General features: G+C 46.2%; 1 long non-coding RNA gene across 1 annotated transcript; it reads left to right on the forward strand.

Moving 5' to 3' along the window:
- Window positions 1-333: 333 nt before the first annotated feature.
- On the forward strand, window positions 334-3,301 carry LOC127591935 (uncharacterized). Its single transcript, XR_007960029.1, has 2 exons — window positions 334-401; window positions 1,652-3,301. It is a non-coding gene; the product is annotated as an uncharacterized LOC127591935 (long non-coding RNA).
- The last annotated feature ends 15,244 nt before the right edge of the window (window positions 3,302-18,545 follow it).

Genomic DNA, 18,545 nt, shown 5'->3' on the forward strand with positions numbered 1-18,545 from the left:
TCCTCTCTGTCCCCCCTGCTCGCTTCGTCACCATGGGAAATAGAGCCTTCAGTCGCTCTGCTCCCCAGCTATGGAACTCACTCCCCGCTGACCTTCGTAATACAGCCTCATTAACACATTTCAAATCCCGCCTCAAAACACATCTGTTTCGACAAGCCTATTCACTCAGACCATAAAGCCATTGTTTTATTTATTTATTTTGTTGTATTTTTTCTTATCTTATTTGATGTAGTTTTTTAACATTGTACTCGTGATTTTAACTGCTTGTTGTAAGGTGTCCTTGAGTTTCTAGAAAGGCGCCCACAAATAAAATGTATTATTATTATTATTATTAAGTTACCGCAACGAAGAGTATTCACAATCCCTGCCTTGACCGCAGTCTAGGAATGGGGCGCGATGAGGTATAAGGGTGTGGAAAAGAATCGATATTAATCGATGTATCGATGCGCACGTGCGCGATGCAAGGGCATCGGCTCATTCACTGGGTACGACGCGATTGACGGGTAAATGATATCTAGATTCATCACGATGCATTGGTGGGTATCGGTAAAATCCGATTCAAGCGCCGTTTTATTCGTGTTAAACGTCACCTATCTGCCCTTTCCTAGGTGCAATGAATGCACCATTATTATTTTGCGTTTTGTGTTGAATACGGACGGAAGCCGTGAGTCACATACAGTGCAATACACTACTCGCGAAACACTATGGAAGGTCGCGCAAGCAGCAGTGAGGAAACTAGTATATTTAATGCACCCGCAACATTCAGAGCTTATGTTTGGAAATACTACGGCTTCGAAAAGAAAGACGGAAAGCTTGAAAAAACCTCCGTAATTTGCAAAGAATGTCGCACTACGAAGGCATACAACGGCAGCACCACAAATATGCAGACCACTTAAAACGAATCAACGATGGCACCACATCACCGACAAGTTTCCCGCCCCCTCCCCGTCCAGTTCCTCGTTGGACACCGGAGAAACTCTTAGCAAACCAGGTCGGGATCAGAAAAAAAAATCACCTCTTATTTTGGGGGTCCCCTTGCAGCTCATTGTGACCGCTCAAGGAAAAACTATATATGCATGACTCTTTTGGGCATTTCATTTTGACACTCAGTGAGAGTGGTCTGTGTACGCCACAATACACACAGCAGCTTTGAGGCTGTGACTGCCACATTGTTTCAATTGTATTTTTTTTCTGTCCTATGGAGATGGATATTTCATGTAAGACACTCAGTCAGAGTAATCTGTTTGTGTGTACACCACGGCAACAGCTGTGAATCTCAGGTGCCAAATTGTTTACATTTTCATTGCACAAAACCCAATCGTGAAAAGGCTTAAATAAGTTGTTTTACACGTTCTACTGTTTAAGTGGTATTCTTAATACCATACTGAATTCCATCTTTTCTTTAAACTTTTTTTTGCGTATTTGCATCATGTTTAATTGCACAATATCAAAACAAATTGCATCGTATCGTATCGGATCGCATTGATTTGAACTAAATGTGTATCGCATCGTATCACATCGTGAAGACGGTGAAACGTATCGCATCGTGTCGCCAGAAAATTCCATGTATAGTTTAAGTATCGCATCGCTGGTAGTGCATCGAGATGTGTATCGAATCGTCCTCAGTGCTGAGAGTCACATCCCTAATGAGGTATCGACACTCTTGAGCAAATTCTCCTGAATTTGGAGTCAACGTGATCAAACCTCCACTCGGGGCATCCACCATCACTTTGCTGGGCGATAACATCTTTCGTTGAAGCTTTGTGTTCGACTAAAGTCGTCTCTGCGGACGTTGGTGTTTCTCGGCCTAGTTTAGCTTAGCCGAGTTTGCAACTGCGGTCAAGCGAGCCAGCCTCCACTCGCAAAATCGAAGTCAAGTGAGCCGCCACTGCGATTGTCAATACTGTGCATTACGGTAATCTGTCGCCGGCGAGCGGCGTTGGCCACCTTCAAAATAAAAGAATCACCACTCATGCATAAAGGTCATTTGTTAGGGTTAAAAGAAATTAATAAAAGTATAAAATAAGTAATTTCTTGGCTGTCGGGTAAAGATTCACTGAGGAAGAACAAGAACTCTCAGAACAGCACCAATAAGCTTTCTCAATTGGAGATAGAAAATAAAGCCAATGCAGGGATGGCAATTTTTCACGGATACGCGGAAATCCGCTGTTTTATTGATCATTTTTGTGAATCGTCTAAATCCGTTGAGAAAATTTTAGGGGGGGTCTTATCGTCGAGTTTTCATGAGCTCTCCCGATCAGTCTTTCCATCTTCCGACTGTAAACAGCCCTGTGATTGGACGTGTATGATGTCTTACTTGTTGTGATTGGTTGCCCCGTCCAGGCCACGCCCCATTTCGCTTTTTTCATCACTGGCCATTGCCATCCCTGCAATGGTAATTCTCCATCAATTTCACCTGATATTAAAAAATATACTGTATATATTTAAAAAACCAATCTCGGTGATCGCACAACCACACCAGGTTGTCGACACACTCGGGCACGCCAGGTATACAACCACAGTACTGGCGTTGAGATCGAATGTTCCATTACCAATTAAAATGCCTCTCAAAAATGACATTTTGAGCTCCTCTCCTTATTTCAAAAGATTCTTGAAAATGAATTTTAGTGATCCCTCAATCAAACCAGATTTGCAGGACACTAGAGCACTGCAGGTGTCCCACAAGACCATTCGGATCTCGTCGGCCTCTGAAAAGTGACAAGATGGCCTCCGTTCTGACATGACTTGCATTCTAACATGTTGATCTTTTTGCCCATTTATAGAACATCCTAAAAGAAGGAATCCAGCACTCTCCACCCAGATCACCTTCGCCCGGATCGGAGTTTGCATTTTGAAACAAAAGGTTTCTGAAAACTGTCATGTTGACCTGATTTCTGACAAGTTGGCCTGAACGCCTAACATGTTGACATTTTTGACCGTTTTGAAAAAAATCCTAAAAATTTAAACTTTCTTATCCCGTGAGGGCTGTAGGTCAGGGGATAACTATTGCACTTCGGCTATCCTACCCGACCACTTTCGTTCGAATCCGATGTTGCATTTGGGAATAAAAGGCCTCTCAAAAGAGAAAATATGACCTGGGTCCCGACAAGTTGGCCTAAACGCCTAACGTGAACTTCAATAAAGCCCACCAGAAATAAAAGATTAATTTGTCGCTAGTCGTTTTCAACAAAGAGAGTGTCGCTAAGATGATGAGAAGAAGTCTCCAGTTCAACTCAGAACAGAATGAGAATTGAAAAATGCACCCACTAATGCAGACACCAAAAGATTGGTGATTGGCTCAATTCGCTGTCAATCAAAAAGAGATTCAGCGGCAGACAGATCATCAGAAAAGTTGAGTGTCTGGGTCAGCCGATTAACAGCCGATAACAGAGACGCTTAGCGTCCAATGGGCAGGACAAAACCAGCGTTTATCCAATGACTCGTCTCGTTTCAATGCATTAGAACAACCTATGTGAACTCTCCCGACGCCCTGTGTCCGCGCGGTCGACGCTCAGCATCAACACGTTTTAAATCACAGTGAAGCTGCAGGAATGAATGAGAAGACAGTCGCATCGTAACCAGTAATAAGCTGCTTCGGAACAAAAGTTGAGTGTGTTGTAGCGCGTATTAAATCAATGACATGGACACACAATTGTATGTACACACGTATATTTGATCACTTATTTTTAGACATTTTAGGGGAAGCTGAGCTACCTTAACAGTCTGACGGTGGTGTGACCTCCTCGGATGATGAGGGATAACTAAAACGAAAGAACACAAAGGTGTCGCCCAGAGGGCGGAGGGCTTTTGAAGTCCACAGTTATCACGTCAACGCATTTGGATGCAGCGATGGCTGTTTGAAAGTGCTCTATTTATACAGTTGAGTTGAGTTAAGTGTACAGTCATTTGTTTAACTTTGTCCGAGAAAAACTCTGACGAATTGTTACTTGAATCGAATGAGTGGGATATACTTGAAATATGAGCAGTGAAATTTACTCACTTAGAGTGAGTGCAAATACTTTTTTTTTTTTAAGTAAATGTGACTCGTCGTTTTTTTCAGTGTAAGGTCAAATGCATATAGTCCTTGTACGATACTGCTGACTATACCAACTGCTATCAAGATAGCAAAAACAGGACTTGGATACACCTTCCACATTGGAAGATCTTCTCGAAAAAGGCACCCAATGAGGAAGGTGTGCTCAAGTCTGGTGCCGAGATGGGCGCAGTATTTTAGTTCCTGAAGCATGATACGGCCAGCAGAAGACCTTACAAGACATCGACCCCACTGAGAGTGTACTTCTGTCGACATGACAGCGTACAAATGGTTACGTGCCCCCATTTCCTGTTGCGCAGCTATAACCGTAACTGGACCAATTCTTCACCTCCTTTGGCACACGTGGGATCCTTTGGCACCAAAGGAAAAGAATGACTCTAAAAATGGGAACCTAAACGCTGAAGTTCACGTTAAGCGATCTTATTCAATGAACAAGATAAAAATACACACAAACATATTGTAAGCTTAAGATTGGGTCAAGTACTCTACTCTCTGTTTGTCACGCCTCGTTAGTGGTGATGTAAGAAGAAGCTGACAAAGTGAAGGTTCGTTGTTGTCACGTGTTGGAACGAAAAAGTCAATAAACGGGCGGCGCTTCCAAGTCGGTTAAAAAATCTGATTATCGTTGGAGACATTTATAAAGCCTTTAAACTCGGACGTTCTAATATCATTACATCCTGACCACGATTTCAAAACATGAACGCTGCCTTCTGCTAGTCAGAGTTGGTCATTGCAACCTTCTGCAAGAATACCATGATTTCTTCTTACCCTCGAAAAATAAGCGATAACATAAATATCCACTCTGTGAACATAAGCTGCACTTGAAACTAAAACCAAATACAGGTGAAAGCAAAAATAATCTAAATACACCAATTTTCAAGAAAATGAATGCTTCCTCTCCATTACACTTATTTTTTGCATCGACACGGCTCGAAATCTGCCTCACATTATTGTTTTTTTCTTAATTTTGCAACTTTTGACAGTTATTTGGGGGGATATTGTGACAGATACATTATACAAAAACATGTATAATGTATTTTATTCACAAGGTTCGCTCTTCAGCTATATTCATACCTGTCAACTTTTCGGAGCGCCAACCTGTATAAACTACCAAAAAAATCCTTATAAAGGGCAAAAAAATTCTTATAACATACCAAAGCATTTTATATGTCAAAATAACGGCACAGAAAAAAACCCGCGAAATTTTCAATGATATTTATTGTAGATCTCCATAATACAATGTCTGGTTAATCATCATTCTACTTAGTGGCATTACTGTGTTCAGAGTTGTATTCCGGAAATGGAAGAATTAGAGTAGACGAGCACCATTCTGGGCAAAAGCAAACGGAACTCCCTGTTAGGGGGGTAAAAAAACAAAAAAACGAAATTTTTCGAATCCGTATGATTTGTGCGATACGGCCATATACGTAAGATTCACCACAAAATCCGTATGAACTATGGCTAAACCGTATGAGTTGACAGGTATGTATATTTCCATTTTCCACCTGATGGATGCGTCTCAGCTCTGCAACCGGCAATAGCTGACCTCTGCTGGTCAGCGTTGATCATTGCAACATTCTGAATGAATCCCATACCTGTATTTCTTTTGACCCTCTAAAAATCAGCAATAACATATTGAGAACACCGTGTGAACATAAGCTGCACTATAAACCAAAACATAATACCGGCGGAAGCAATAAAATTCCGAATAAACCGGTTGTGAAGATAAATGTATGCCGAAATAGTTTGTTGCGCAGGCATTGTACGGGACCGAGTGCGAATGTTTACTTCTTTTCAGTTATGATGTACCTAGTTGTTCATGTTGCTATTTTTCATTTAGACGTATTTTTAGTGTGAGGTTATCTGAGACATTTTGAAGACCTCTAGCCACTTGGAGTAAGCATCGACCACTATTATAATATCATGTGACTCATGAATGGACCTGCAAAATCAACGGGAATCCTTCTCTGCACCCTTCCAGGAAACTCCCATGGGTGCAGTGGGACATAGTCTGGCATGTGCTGTTTTAGCTGGCACGTCTCACACTGCCTGCAGACCTTCTCGATGTCCATGTAAATATTTGGCCACCAGACATATTGTCATGTAATTGTCTTCATTTTCACTATAACAGGGTGTCCTTCGGTGGATCTCTTTTAACAGTGCTCTTCTCGTTTTCTCTGGCAGCGCTGCTCTTGTTCCCCACAGAACACATCCCTGTTCTATAGAAAGTTTGTCTTTCTTTTTGTGATATACCCTGAAATTTTCGAGAATTTCTGTTGGTCACCCTATCTGGATGTATCTGTGTAGGAGTGAGAGCTCGGTGTCTTTGCGTGTTGCCTTTGATATTTGTTTTGCACTTAATGGCGCCTCATCCAGTTGCTCACAAATCAGTGTGTTTAGACATGCTGTTATTGTCTTTGTTCCATTGTCTGTCATCTCAGGCAGGAGGACACGGGACAGTCCATCTGCATTACCGTGCTCCTCTGATTGCCTGTAGGTTATGCCCTAATCATAGGCAGACAATATGATTGCCCATCTTTGTACGTGTGCTGCTGCCATAGTTGGTAGTCCCTGGTGTTCAACGAACAGCGCGAGCAGAGGCTTGCGGTCGGTCACCAATTCGAACTTCCACGCCCAAAGGTATTGGTGGAATTTCTTTACTCCGTACACCAGACTCAAAGCCTCCTTTTCTATCTGTGAGTAGTTCTTTTCCGCTGGGGAGAGCGTTCGAGAAGCAAAAGCGATGGGATGTTCTTTCCCATCAGGTGTTGTGTGCTGAATGACAGCATCACATGCGAGTGTTAAGTGGCAGGCGTGGGTTGTAATGGGTGAATACATTGTCACTTGTCAACAGTTCTTTAGATTTGTCAAACATGCTCTGCTCCTCCTTACTCCATTTCCATTTTCATTTCTCCTTCAGCAGTCTGTAAAGTGGGGCTAAAACTGTACTTTGGCGTGGTACAAAGCGTCCATAGTAGTTCACGAGACCTAAGAAGGCTCTTAGCTCTTTAGCGTTTGTGGGTGCTGGAGCATCATGAATGGCCCTGACCTTATCTTTGGACGGGTAGACTCCTTTTCCATCCAGTACGTGCCCCAGGTACTCGATCTGCGTCTTACCAAAGTCACACTTGGTCTTCTTCACTCTCATAATATTCTTTTTCAGCCGCTGAAGAACTCTGTCCAGGTTCGTTAGGTACTCTGATTCATATCGGCCCATAATGAGAAAGTCATCCAGGTAGACCACCACGTTGAGGTCATTCATCAGGTTCTCCATGACCCATTGAAAAATTCAGATGGCAGAATTGAGACCAAAACAAAGCCGATTGTACACGAACAGTCATTTCTGTGTATTGATTGGAGTATACTTTTTTGAGTTGTCATCGAGAAGAATTTGTTGATAAGCTGCAGCCAAATCTATTTTTGAGAATATTTTCTCACCACATTATATATATATATATATATATATATATATATATATATATGTGTGGCTAACACCTCCTCGATGCGTGGTAGTGGATATGTCTCTGTATTAATAGCTTGTCATAGCTTCACTGTTATCGTGGGCAAAACACGGGCTTTGTGGAATTGAGGGTCTGCGTCAGGCTTTACGGATATTGTTGCTTTAATGTCCCTAACTAATCTTTTAAAACATCATTATGTTTTGCAAGTACTTCTTGGATTGACTTGGCTCTTGGAGATGCTTGCATTTTGTTTTCCATGACTGTTTTGATCATTTCCCAGTTTCATTTTATCGAGCCACTCTCGTCCACAGAGTTTACGGTCCCTCAACTCCCACAACTGTCAGTGGTAAATCAGCCGTCTGATTTTCATTCTTCACTTTAGCCATGAACTGTCCTTTTACAGCAGGGGTATCAAAGTCAAATGGACGCAGGGCCAAATAAATACATTTTTTGCAAGCCGAGGGCCGGACTGATTGAATGTTCATTGAAAAATGTTAAAATTACCACTTATAGTTTATTTAACCGACTGAAAACCTAACAAATATATTCCAATATGATCAGATAAATAAAGCAACATTTTCTAATGGCTTTGTCAGTAAACTTTAATTTTCAACAGGCACAAAAGACAAATTAGCTTTGTATAAAAATACCCATAACATGAAAGAAAGAAGTCGGTATTATTCAAGGCACCATTAATAGCCAATATTTTCTTTTTTACTAAAAGTAGGCTAAATTTACTTCAAAGAAAAACAAATAATAGCAATTTTCGATCATTCACTCGAATAAAATATTTTTAAAACATAATTGTTTTGAAATACAAAAAAATAAAGTGCAAACATTTATGAACCAAAAAAAACACTTTCTTCAATAAGTAACGTGCAGTGAAAGCAAATATTTGAACAGAGTAAAAACTCTTAATATGTGACTGCACAGTAATATTCACTTCTTTGGGACTGAAGATGATACTTGGTGGTGTCTCATCTTTTCTACAAGTTCATCAATATTTGGGGTCAGGCTCTGAGCTGAGCAAATTCTCAAAATGGAGTGAAGGTGTTCATCTCTGAGTTAGTTGTGTTGTGTCTTTCCCCTTGCTGTCCAAGAACAGATAAATCTCACGAAGCTCGAAACATCTTTGCCAACTTAGCCATCGCACCTCAGTGTGATAGGGCAAATCACCATGCTCAGTTTCGAACTCTGTCAGAAATGCATTGAACTGGCGGTGATTTTAAACCATGGGCTCTGATAAAGTTAACGGTGCGCGTGATGGTGGTCATTGCATGTTCCATTTTCAAGGCTTAACCACACAACGATTCCTGGTGTATGATGCAATGGTAAGCTGTCAACTCACATGTGGCGTTTTCCTCCAGCATTTTTTCCCCGTGTCCTTGCCACCAGTCTGCTCCTGTGTCCACACATCGCAGGGGCTCAGTCGGTTGTCAAACTCACGAGTTTTTCCCAAGGCAGCCCCATCTCATTGACACATCTTGACACTACTTCAAATAAATCATGCCCTGTAGTTGTGCCATGCATAGGACGTAAAGGCAAAAACTCCTCTGTCACGCTTAGGCTGGTATCCACTCCGCGGATGAAAATTGACAACTTGGCAACTTCAGAAATGTTGGTGCTCTCATCCACAGCCAAGGAGTATGCGATGAAATGCTTTCCCCTTTTCACAAGCTGCTCTTTTAGATAAATGGACAACTGCTCTACTCGCTCGGCAATGGTGTTTTAATGAAATTCCACTCCATAAATGGTCGGGCTGATTTAGCGATCTCTTCTTTTTTGAACAGAGCTGTCCTGATTTGGTTTGGGACTAACAGGTGGCATTGTAGGGCTACCGTGCAGTTGCACACCTGTTGGTCATTCTGTATTTATTAGTTGTATAAAAGGACTCCTGTGGCCTGGGTATGACGTTAAACTGCATCCAACTGGTCCTCCAGGTTGGGGGGTTGGGCGTGAGGTTAACAACCTCACCCTGTAAAAACCTGCTGCCTTGTACGTTGGGTCTCTTTAGACAAAGGCTAGGAGAAGGCAACTCTGAATCCAACTCTGAATCCAAATCCCCCTGCTGCCTCGCAGGGTCTGCCTCTTAGGCATTGGCTACGGTGGTACACCCTACCAGTGTACCCGGAGTGGAGCCCCGACAGGCAGGGTCAGACACGCAGTCAGCGACCCTGGCAACCCCTGCAGCAGACCCGGTCCCAAGTGTATTGGTTCATCTTCTCTCTTGGGCTGTGATCGGTGACGCCGAGAGGGGGACACTACAGCCTGGGCAACTCGGTGTCTCCATATCCCCCGCCCAAGCCTTCGACGCGCACTGGAGAGTGGTCTCCACCGAAGTCGCAAGACTTCGTAAAGCAACCACGGGAGAGGCAGTTACCGGTTCATTAGAGCTCCGGCCAATTGGCGTGGAGCCGGAGCGCCAGGGGCCTCGTCCGACGGTGGGAGGAGTCATCGCACTCCATTGGCTAGCTACCGCCCGCCCCAAACTGGGCAGCCCCCGGTCAATAGGGTGCTAGCCCGTCACACTCGCCTGCTCTACTGGGTGCGTAGAGAGCAGGGGAAACCCGGAAAGCGAGTGCCTCCATGCACCAGGCAAAACATGCAAGAGAAAGAAGTCCCCAGCACTTCGCATAGCAAGCTGGAACGTCAGAACTATGTGCCCCGGAATGTCCCCGACCCGACTCAGATCACTGACCTAAGAAAGACCGCCATCATTGGGAAGGAACTGGCCCGCTTGAACATCGATGTGGCCTGCCTCCAGGAGACACGCCTGCCAGACAGCGGATCCCTCAGGGGAGAAAACTACACCTTCTTCTGGCAGGGTCGGCCGCAGAAGGAACCGCGCCAGCATGGCGTGGGCTTCGCAGTGAGGAACTCCCTGCTCCACGCAGTGGAAACACCGACCGGCGGCACGTCCCGTCTCCTCTCCCTGCGCATGAAGACCACAGCAGGGTATGCCAACATCATCTCAGCCTACACCCCCACCCTGACGTCCTCCCCAGAAGCCAAGGATGAGTTCTACGAAACTCTCGAAAATGAAGTGAGACGTATCCCCAAGACCGAACTCCTCCTGATTCTCGGCGACTTCAACGCACGTGTGGGGGGGCGATTGGCAGGCTTGGCCCTCTTGACTCGGCCCACATGGAGTTGGCCGACTGAATGAGAATGGCCAACGCCTCCTCGAGCTGTGCTGCCACCACAGCCTCTGTATCACCAACACCTTCTTCGCAGGCAATGACCGCCACAAGGTGTCCTGGAGGCACCCTAGATCCCAACATTGGCATCAGCTGGACCTAGCAATTACAAGAAGATCCAGCCTGAACGCCATCCTCCACACGAGGAGCTACCACAGCGCAGACTGCGACACCGACCACGCCCTAATCGCCAGTAAGGTGAGGCTGCAGCCTCGCAGAATCCACCACGCCAAGACCAAGGGTAAGCCGCGCATAAACACCTGTGGCACTGCCGACCCGGAAAAGGTGAACTGCTTCTCCACTACATTCAGAGATAAGCTGAAAGAGAAATATGACAACACCACAGAAGACCCCGTCCGTCTCTGGGACCAGCTCAGAAACGCCATCTACGACTCTGCAATGCTCGCCTTTGGGAAGAGAGTGCGGAAAAACGCAGACTGGTTCGATGCGCACTGGCTAGAAATGGAGCCTGCAACAGGAGCCAAGAGAAAGGCAATGCTTGAGCACAAGAACAACCCCTGCCCCAACACCCGAGAAACCCTCCGTGGTGCCAGGAGTAAAGCCCAGCAGTCAGCCCGCCGTTGTGCTAACAAATACTGGCAGGACCTCTGCATGGAGATCCAGTCAGCTGCTGACCAGGGCAGGACCAGGAGCATGTATGAGGGGATCAAAACGGCAACGGGTCCATCATGCAACAAAACCGCCCCTCTCAAGTCCAAGACCGGTCACACGATCCAAGACCAAAGCAGGCAAATGGACAGGTGGGTCGAGCACTACCTAGAGCTATATGCAACTCAAAACACCGTCGCAGGAGCAGCCCTTAACTCCCTGCCTGACCTTCCCCTCATGGAGGAACTGGACAGCGCACCCTCGCCTGACGAGCTTGCGAAAGCAATCGACGCTCTAAACAATGGCAAAGCACCAGGCCAGGATGGCATCCCCCCTGAGGTACTGCGGCATGGGAAACACACGCTCCTGCAACCGCTGCACCAGCTTCTGAGCCTCTGCTGGGAAAAGGGCCACATCCCCCAAGACATGAGGGATGCCTCCATTGTCACCCTCTACAAGAACAAGGGGGACCGCAGCGACTGTAACAACTATCGGGGCATCTCTCTGCTCAGCACCGTTGGGAAGGTGTTCGCCCGCGTCGCCCTGAAACGGCTTCAGCGCCTCACCTCACGAGTCTACCCCGAATCGCAGTGTGGCTTCAGGGCTAAAAGACATGATAGTGACAGTGGACATGATATTCTCCCTCCGCCAGCACCGTTGGGAAGGTGTTCGCCCGCGTCGCCCTGAAACGGCTTCAGCGCCTCACCTCACGAGTCTACCCCGAATCGCAGTGTGGCTTCAGGGCTAAAAGACATGATAGTGACAGTGGACATGATATTCTCCCTCCGCCAGCTTCAAGAGAAGTGCCGCGAGCAGCAAAGACCTCTGTTCATTGCCTTCGTTGACCTGACCAAAGCGTTCGACCTGGTCAGCCGGAGCGGGCTATTTCAAATAAGATAAGATAAGATATCCTTTATTTGTCCCACAATGGGGAAATTTACAGCCTCCAGCAGCAAGAATGTATGTAGAAAGAAGAAGAGAAAGGAAAAAAACAACAACAAACATCTTTCAATTAAATACAATATGAACACAAATGGATAAATCACAGTACTATTTACAATTCACCTTCACATCATTTAATTATTATTATACTGGAGAATACTGGAGAAGATAGGCTGTCCACCAAAACTGCTCACCGTTATCCGCTCCTTCCATCAAGACATGCAAAGCACAGTCCGCTTCAACGGCGCTACCTCCCAGCCATTCCCAGTCAGCAGTGGAGTGAAGCAGGGGTGCGTCCTTGCACCAACCCTATTTGGAATCTTCTTTTCCATCCTCCTCCAGTATGCCATCTCCGACTGCGAAGAGGGGGTATACCTCCGCACACGGCAAGATGGTAGCCTCTTTAACATGGCAAGACTGCGCGCCAAGTCTAAAACCTACAACATCCTGGTAAGACAACGACTGTTTGCAGACGATGCTGCCCTCACTTCCCATAGTGAGGCAGGACTCCAGCACTTGGTGAACAGACTCTCGCGTGCGTGCAGGGACTTCGGGCTCACGATCAGCCTAAAGAAGACAAATATACTAGCCCAGGGAACCACCGTCGCCCCCTCTATCACCATCGAGGACACGCCGCTGCAAAATGTCGACTCCTTCACCTATCTAGGCTCAACCGTCACATGTGCAACAACACTCGACGCCGAGATCAGCTCGAGGATCGCCAAGGCTGCCGGTGTGATGGCGAAGCTGTCGAAACGCGTCTGGGAAAACAGCCTTCTCAGTGCAAAAACCAAGGTTATGGTGTACGAGGCCTGCGTCCTCTCCACCTGACTCTACGGCAGTGAGTCATGGACCACCTACGCTAGGCAGGAACGGCGACTTAACACCTTTCATCTACGTGCCCTCCGGCGGCTGCTGCGCATTAGGTGGCAGGACCGGATTCCAAACACCGCGGTCCTCCAACAAGCCGGCCTCCTAAGCATCCAATGCACCTTGATGAAGAGAAGGCTCCGCTGGATCGGCCATACCTTCCGCATGGACCCCCACCGGCTGCCGCGGGAAATCCTCTATGGCGAGCTGCTTGAGGGACGCTGCGCTACAAGGACACTGTCAAACATGACCTAAAGGCGGTCCGGGTGGATCCCAACAGATGGGAGAGTGCAGCAGCAGACCGAGCCACCTGGCGCAACACCATCCGCAAAGGGATCGCCGAGGCTGCGGTGGAAGAGCAGGACCGGGCCTCACAGAAGCGGGCAGCGAGAAAGTGCCGCGCAGCTGCTCCACGCACCACTCCACCATCCTCAACATTCACCTGCGTGAAATGCCAGCGGGAATGCCACTCAAGAATAGGGCTCTTCAGCCACTCGCGCTCATGCGTCCAGTACAGGACCTAATCCCCCCCTACGCGTCGACCATCGCCTTTCGAGACGAGGATGCTATATAAAAGGACTCCTGCCCGAACACTCAGTGTCGAGCCATTGTTGCTTTTTGCTGCTGTCATGTTTGTTTCAGTCATGTTTTTGTTATTGAGAGTTTTTAGTTTCTGCCATGGTTTTTGTTTGTTACTTTGGATTCATTTTGTTTTCATGACTTTGTTTTGGATTTAGTTTTCTGTGTTTTATCAAAACACTTCTTCAAATACACCCTACTCCTCCCTCCTGCCTGCTTTTTGGGGTCCACCACCACCTTGCTACGTGACAAGAGCCTGTTAAGATTTGAGGGCTTGTTTTAATTCCTCAACCTTCCGTAGCCTTTGTTCCATGTCCATTTTCTTGTTTTTGTTTGCATGTTTCGTTTCATGACGTCTTCTCGGATTATACTCTTACCGCCACACTTTCTCCGCACAGAAGACACACAGGTTTTCCAGCTACGTCCATGAACATGTACTCCCACCTTGTTTGAAACCCCCGGTTGTCGGTGTCCACCTTCTGTTTTGATGGGTATCTGAAAGTTAACATCAGAGTTATGCGAACGACTGCTGCACTTATACATATTCAAATAAGGCGCGTCACCGTTGCATTGTGTGAAATAATGCGTGTAAAAAATCTGCGGGCTACCGGCTTGCTGCGGTCTGCGGGCCGGTTCTAAGAATATATCAATATCATTCCAGGGGCAGCTGAAAACCTTCTCGCGGGCCATATCTGGTCTGCAGACCGTGACTGTCACGTTTGCGTGGTGGTGGTGAACCCCAAAAAGCAACTTGAAAGATTGTATTAAAACTCAGAAAAAATATCCAAAACAAAGTCCAAAGTATCAAACAAAACGCATGACTGAAGATAAAACATAATGACCAAAACCTGACTGAAACAAACATGACAGCAGCCAACAAACAAAAAATGACCCAACCATGAGTGCTCGGGCTAGGAGTCCTTTTAAAGCACGAATTACATAACAACCAACAGGTGTGCAGCTGCAGGGAGAGCCCTACAGTGCCACCTGTTGGTCCCATGACAGTACCCCTACCTCAAGGGACGGATCCCAGATGTCCCAAAGTTGTCCAAAAGGCTTGCCTCGCTGGAGAACAGGAACAAAAGCGACAGGGACCTTTTGGCTGGGCTTGACCTGATGTGCACGGAGCTTGACGTAGCGGGGGACATGGGACAGCTGGACGTGACCAGGGGCCTGACACGGGCGTGGACGTGGCACGGCTCGTCGTGGATGTGAATGTGACTCAGTTCGAATACACGTGACGAGCCTCGGCTCAACGTAGACGGGGCTCGGCCCACGGTAGACGTGGCTTGATGAGACGAAAACATGGGACAGCCGCATCACAAGCGCTGCCTGAAGGGGAAAAGGGTGTCGGCCGGAGATGTGCTCCGCCGGGCATATGGTGGAATAGGGACCGGTCCTTAGTACCTGCGGGGTCCAGGTGGTCGGGTCTTTCTGTCACGTTTGCGTGGTGCTGGTGGACCCCAAAAAGCAGGCAGGAGGGAGGAGCAGGGTGTACTTAAAAGATTATATTAAAACTCAGAAAACTAAATCCAAAACAAAGTCAAAGTATCAAATAGTGATGGCTCCAGCGACACCGATGCGTTGACGCATGCACCGGGCTCACAGAGCAAACCACGTGTCGGTGCATGTGCTGCATTATTACGTCACGTGATTGACACGTGAACTGCACGGCGCAGTTTAGACTGCATCGGCTGGGTCGACACAGTCCAGGCTGCTTGGCACAGTCCAGGCTGCGCCACTTAGTCCAGGGGGCATCGACTCAGTGCAGGGGGTGTTGACGCAGCAAAAGCCCGCCGCACAGTGTTTATAAGGAAGTGCGTCTGGCGACACGATGCCGCCTGTCGAAACAAGCCAGACCTGACTCACGCTCGAATAAAAATATATGTTTGGGCAATACGGAAAACACACTGATTATCAGAAAAAAATGTGTCCGTCTGACTTCGAGCGTCATGTTGGCTGTCATATTATTACATGAGAAGTGCTTTATGAACGTTTGTACTGTACGTCATACTCCAGTAGATTGAGAGGTCCCGCCTATAAGGGGGAGTTCCAGAAAGTGACTGCGAGTGAGCACACCGCATGTTTGATGACTCAGCCATGTTGTTTTTAAAAGTCACATAAAACGTAAACCTTGTCTGCTGACCATCATTACATCGGCTAGGGTAGCTTAGCTGTTGTCATAGTTCAAAGCTTAGTAGTATGTGGCTTGGGTTGGGTCGGCGCCGCGAGTACGTGCTCGCGCTCTCGCGCGCACAGCTGAGAGCAGCAGACTATCGACTGCCGAGACGAGCTTCACTCGAGTGACGTTGCTACAGTACTTGCATATTATGGAGCAGCTTCCGAACAAACACAAATTGTCCGCCGTGTAGAGCCATTTTGATCTCCTTTTGGAGAATAAGGTATTTACAAGGAGATTTTACTCCTCGTCTCACCAAGTGCCTCTCGGATTTTGACATGTCTTATTCCATTGTGTGTGTGCTCTCCACAACAGGGGAAATAGCATGTATTAAACGCAACAGACTGAAATTTAAAACAGCATGTTATTTTTCTGAATCAAAATTTGTGAAGACAAAGCCCACAAGCATCCTCATTCACATGATTTTCACATTATTGAAACACATTGAATGATACAATATGAATGCATGGATGGATATTGTCAAGGGTCAATGTCATCTTGTCAAATATGCTCTATGTATGACATGCAGCATAGATGGAATTTCTTCCTCTCTATCCTCAGTGCATATATGCATGCAAACATGATGTGTATTAAACACAGCTAAGAAAGGACAGCAGCTACACTGTATAAAAAAAGACGTAATCTGAACAGTATAGACAATATAAACAGCATAAACAACAACATAAACAATGGCGCTTGTGGCTATTGTGGGTAGAGTGAGCTAGTGCATTGTATACACTTCATCATCAAATCAGTCTGTTCAGTCTGTCAAGTGGGTTGGCTGCAGGGATTTTGAAGGTCCAGCAGGTGGCAGTGGACAGCGACACAGTATCAGCACAGTATCAACACAGTGTGTCATTGTGTCGACATGCCTCATGAGGCCTCATGGACCGTACTTCCTGTGTAGAATTTGCATGTTCTCCTCGTGCTTGGGTTGGTTTTCACCCACGTCCCCAAAATGTGCATGGCAGGTTAACGAAACGCCTTAAGTTGTCCCTCGGTATGAGTGTGAGCATGGATGGTTCTTCGTTTATGTGTGCCTTGCAATTGGCCAGCAACTAGTTCAGGATGCCCGAAGACAGCTGGGATAACCTTCAGCACGCCGGTGGCCCTTGATGGATGGATGATGTTTTGCCATTCACAGTCTTCGTCTCAATGCGGATCATCTCTGACAAGTGAATTTGGGGTCTTTTTTTACTGACTTCAGAGCTTGGACGTCCCAGTTCAAAGGGTGTTAAAAAATTCCATTCTGACCATATTTGAGACATGTTATAATGAAGGTCAACATTTAATTACAGTAAAACCTTTTATTTTTGGGCTATTGTTTTTATATCTCACTGCAGGGAAATGGTGCCTCACCAGCCATGAACCGCACCAATATCGAGGTCGAGATTTAAAGAAGACTAGGCTGATCCAAGCTTTTTGAGCAGAGAACTTTATTGGCCAGCAAGAAACACACAACAATCAAACAATACAACTGGCTCCATCACACATTTCATGACAAAATGGAAAATGTCCATTTTATTCAGGATCACATCCAATAAAAGGCAACACCTCACAACACACGGGTTGCTGTACAGTCAAAGACGTTTCAGTAAAAAAAACAAAAAACTAAGAATTAAATCAAACAACCAAACCGCCTCTGAAAATGAGTTAAAACAAACTCATTTTCTCGATCAAAAATTGAGTTTTTTATGCCTCGAATTCATTCATTTATTCATTCATCTTCCGAACTGCTTGATACTCACTAGGGTCGCGGGGGGTGCTGGAGCCTATCCCAGCTGTCTCCGGGCAGTAGGCGGGGGACACCCTGAATCGGTTGCCAGCCAATCACAGGGCACACAGAGACGAACAACCATCCACGCTCACACTCACACCTAGGGACAATTTAGAGCGTTCAATCAGCCTGGAATGTGGGAGGAAACAGGAACACCCGGGGAAAACCCACGCAGGGGAGGCCGGAGCTGGAATCGAACCCGGTACCTCTGCATTGTGAAGCCGACGTGCTAACCACTGGACTACCGGGCCGCAGTGCCGCGAAGTATGACTGAAATTTGGTTCTCAACCAAACTGAGTGTACTTGAATGCACCACTCGACTTATCTTGACTTCCTTACATGAGGAAGTGACGCTTCCTCGGGTGAACGAAGAAGCAACGCCTCCGTAGTGAGAGACCTATTCAATAAAGTAGGGGTCCCCAACCTTTTTTGCCCCACGGACCGGTTTATGTCAGACAATATTTGCAGGGACCAGCATTTAAGGTGTGGCGTAAATAATACGACAAAATAATATGGTATGAGCTACATGAAAACAGTGCTGTTTTCGTACTATAATAATAAACACAAGGAGCGTCTAATCTGGCCGCAACACTCTGATCGCGATGGTCATGTTTAATGCCTTCAAAATACGATACAATGCAAATTCAAAGTGCATGAAAATGACGACTCACAACAGCCCCGAGCTTGATTTTCTGCAACGACGGTACCATCTCGTGGTAATAGGAGACAATGACACCTCAAGTGTGGGTTTTATGCCCAGTCTACTTCGTAATTTTGTTTTAGTCGCAGTTGCTGCAGAAAACCCCACCTCACACAGGTAGCATGTCTGAAATAGCAACAGTGCTATTGTGGCGATCTCAGAATATTCAGACATAAC

Source organism: Hippocampus zosterae, chromosome 19 (genome assembly GCF_025434085.1).
Source record: "Hippocampus zosterae strain Florida chromosome 19, ASM2543408v3, whole genome shotgun sequence".
Lineage (NCBI taxonomy): Eukaryota > Metazoa > Chordata > Actinopteri > Syngnathiformes > Syngnathidae > Hippocampus > Hippocampus zosterae.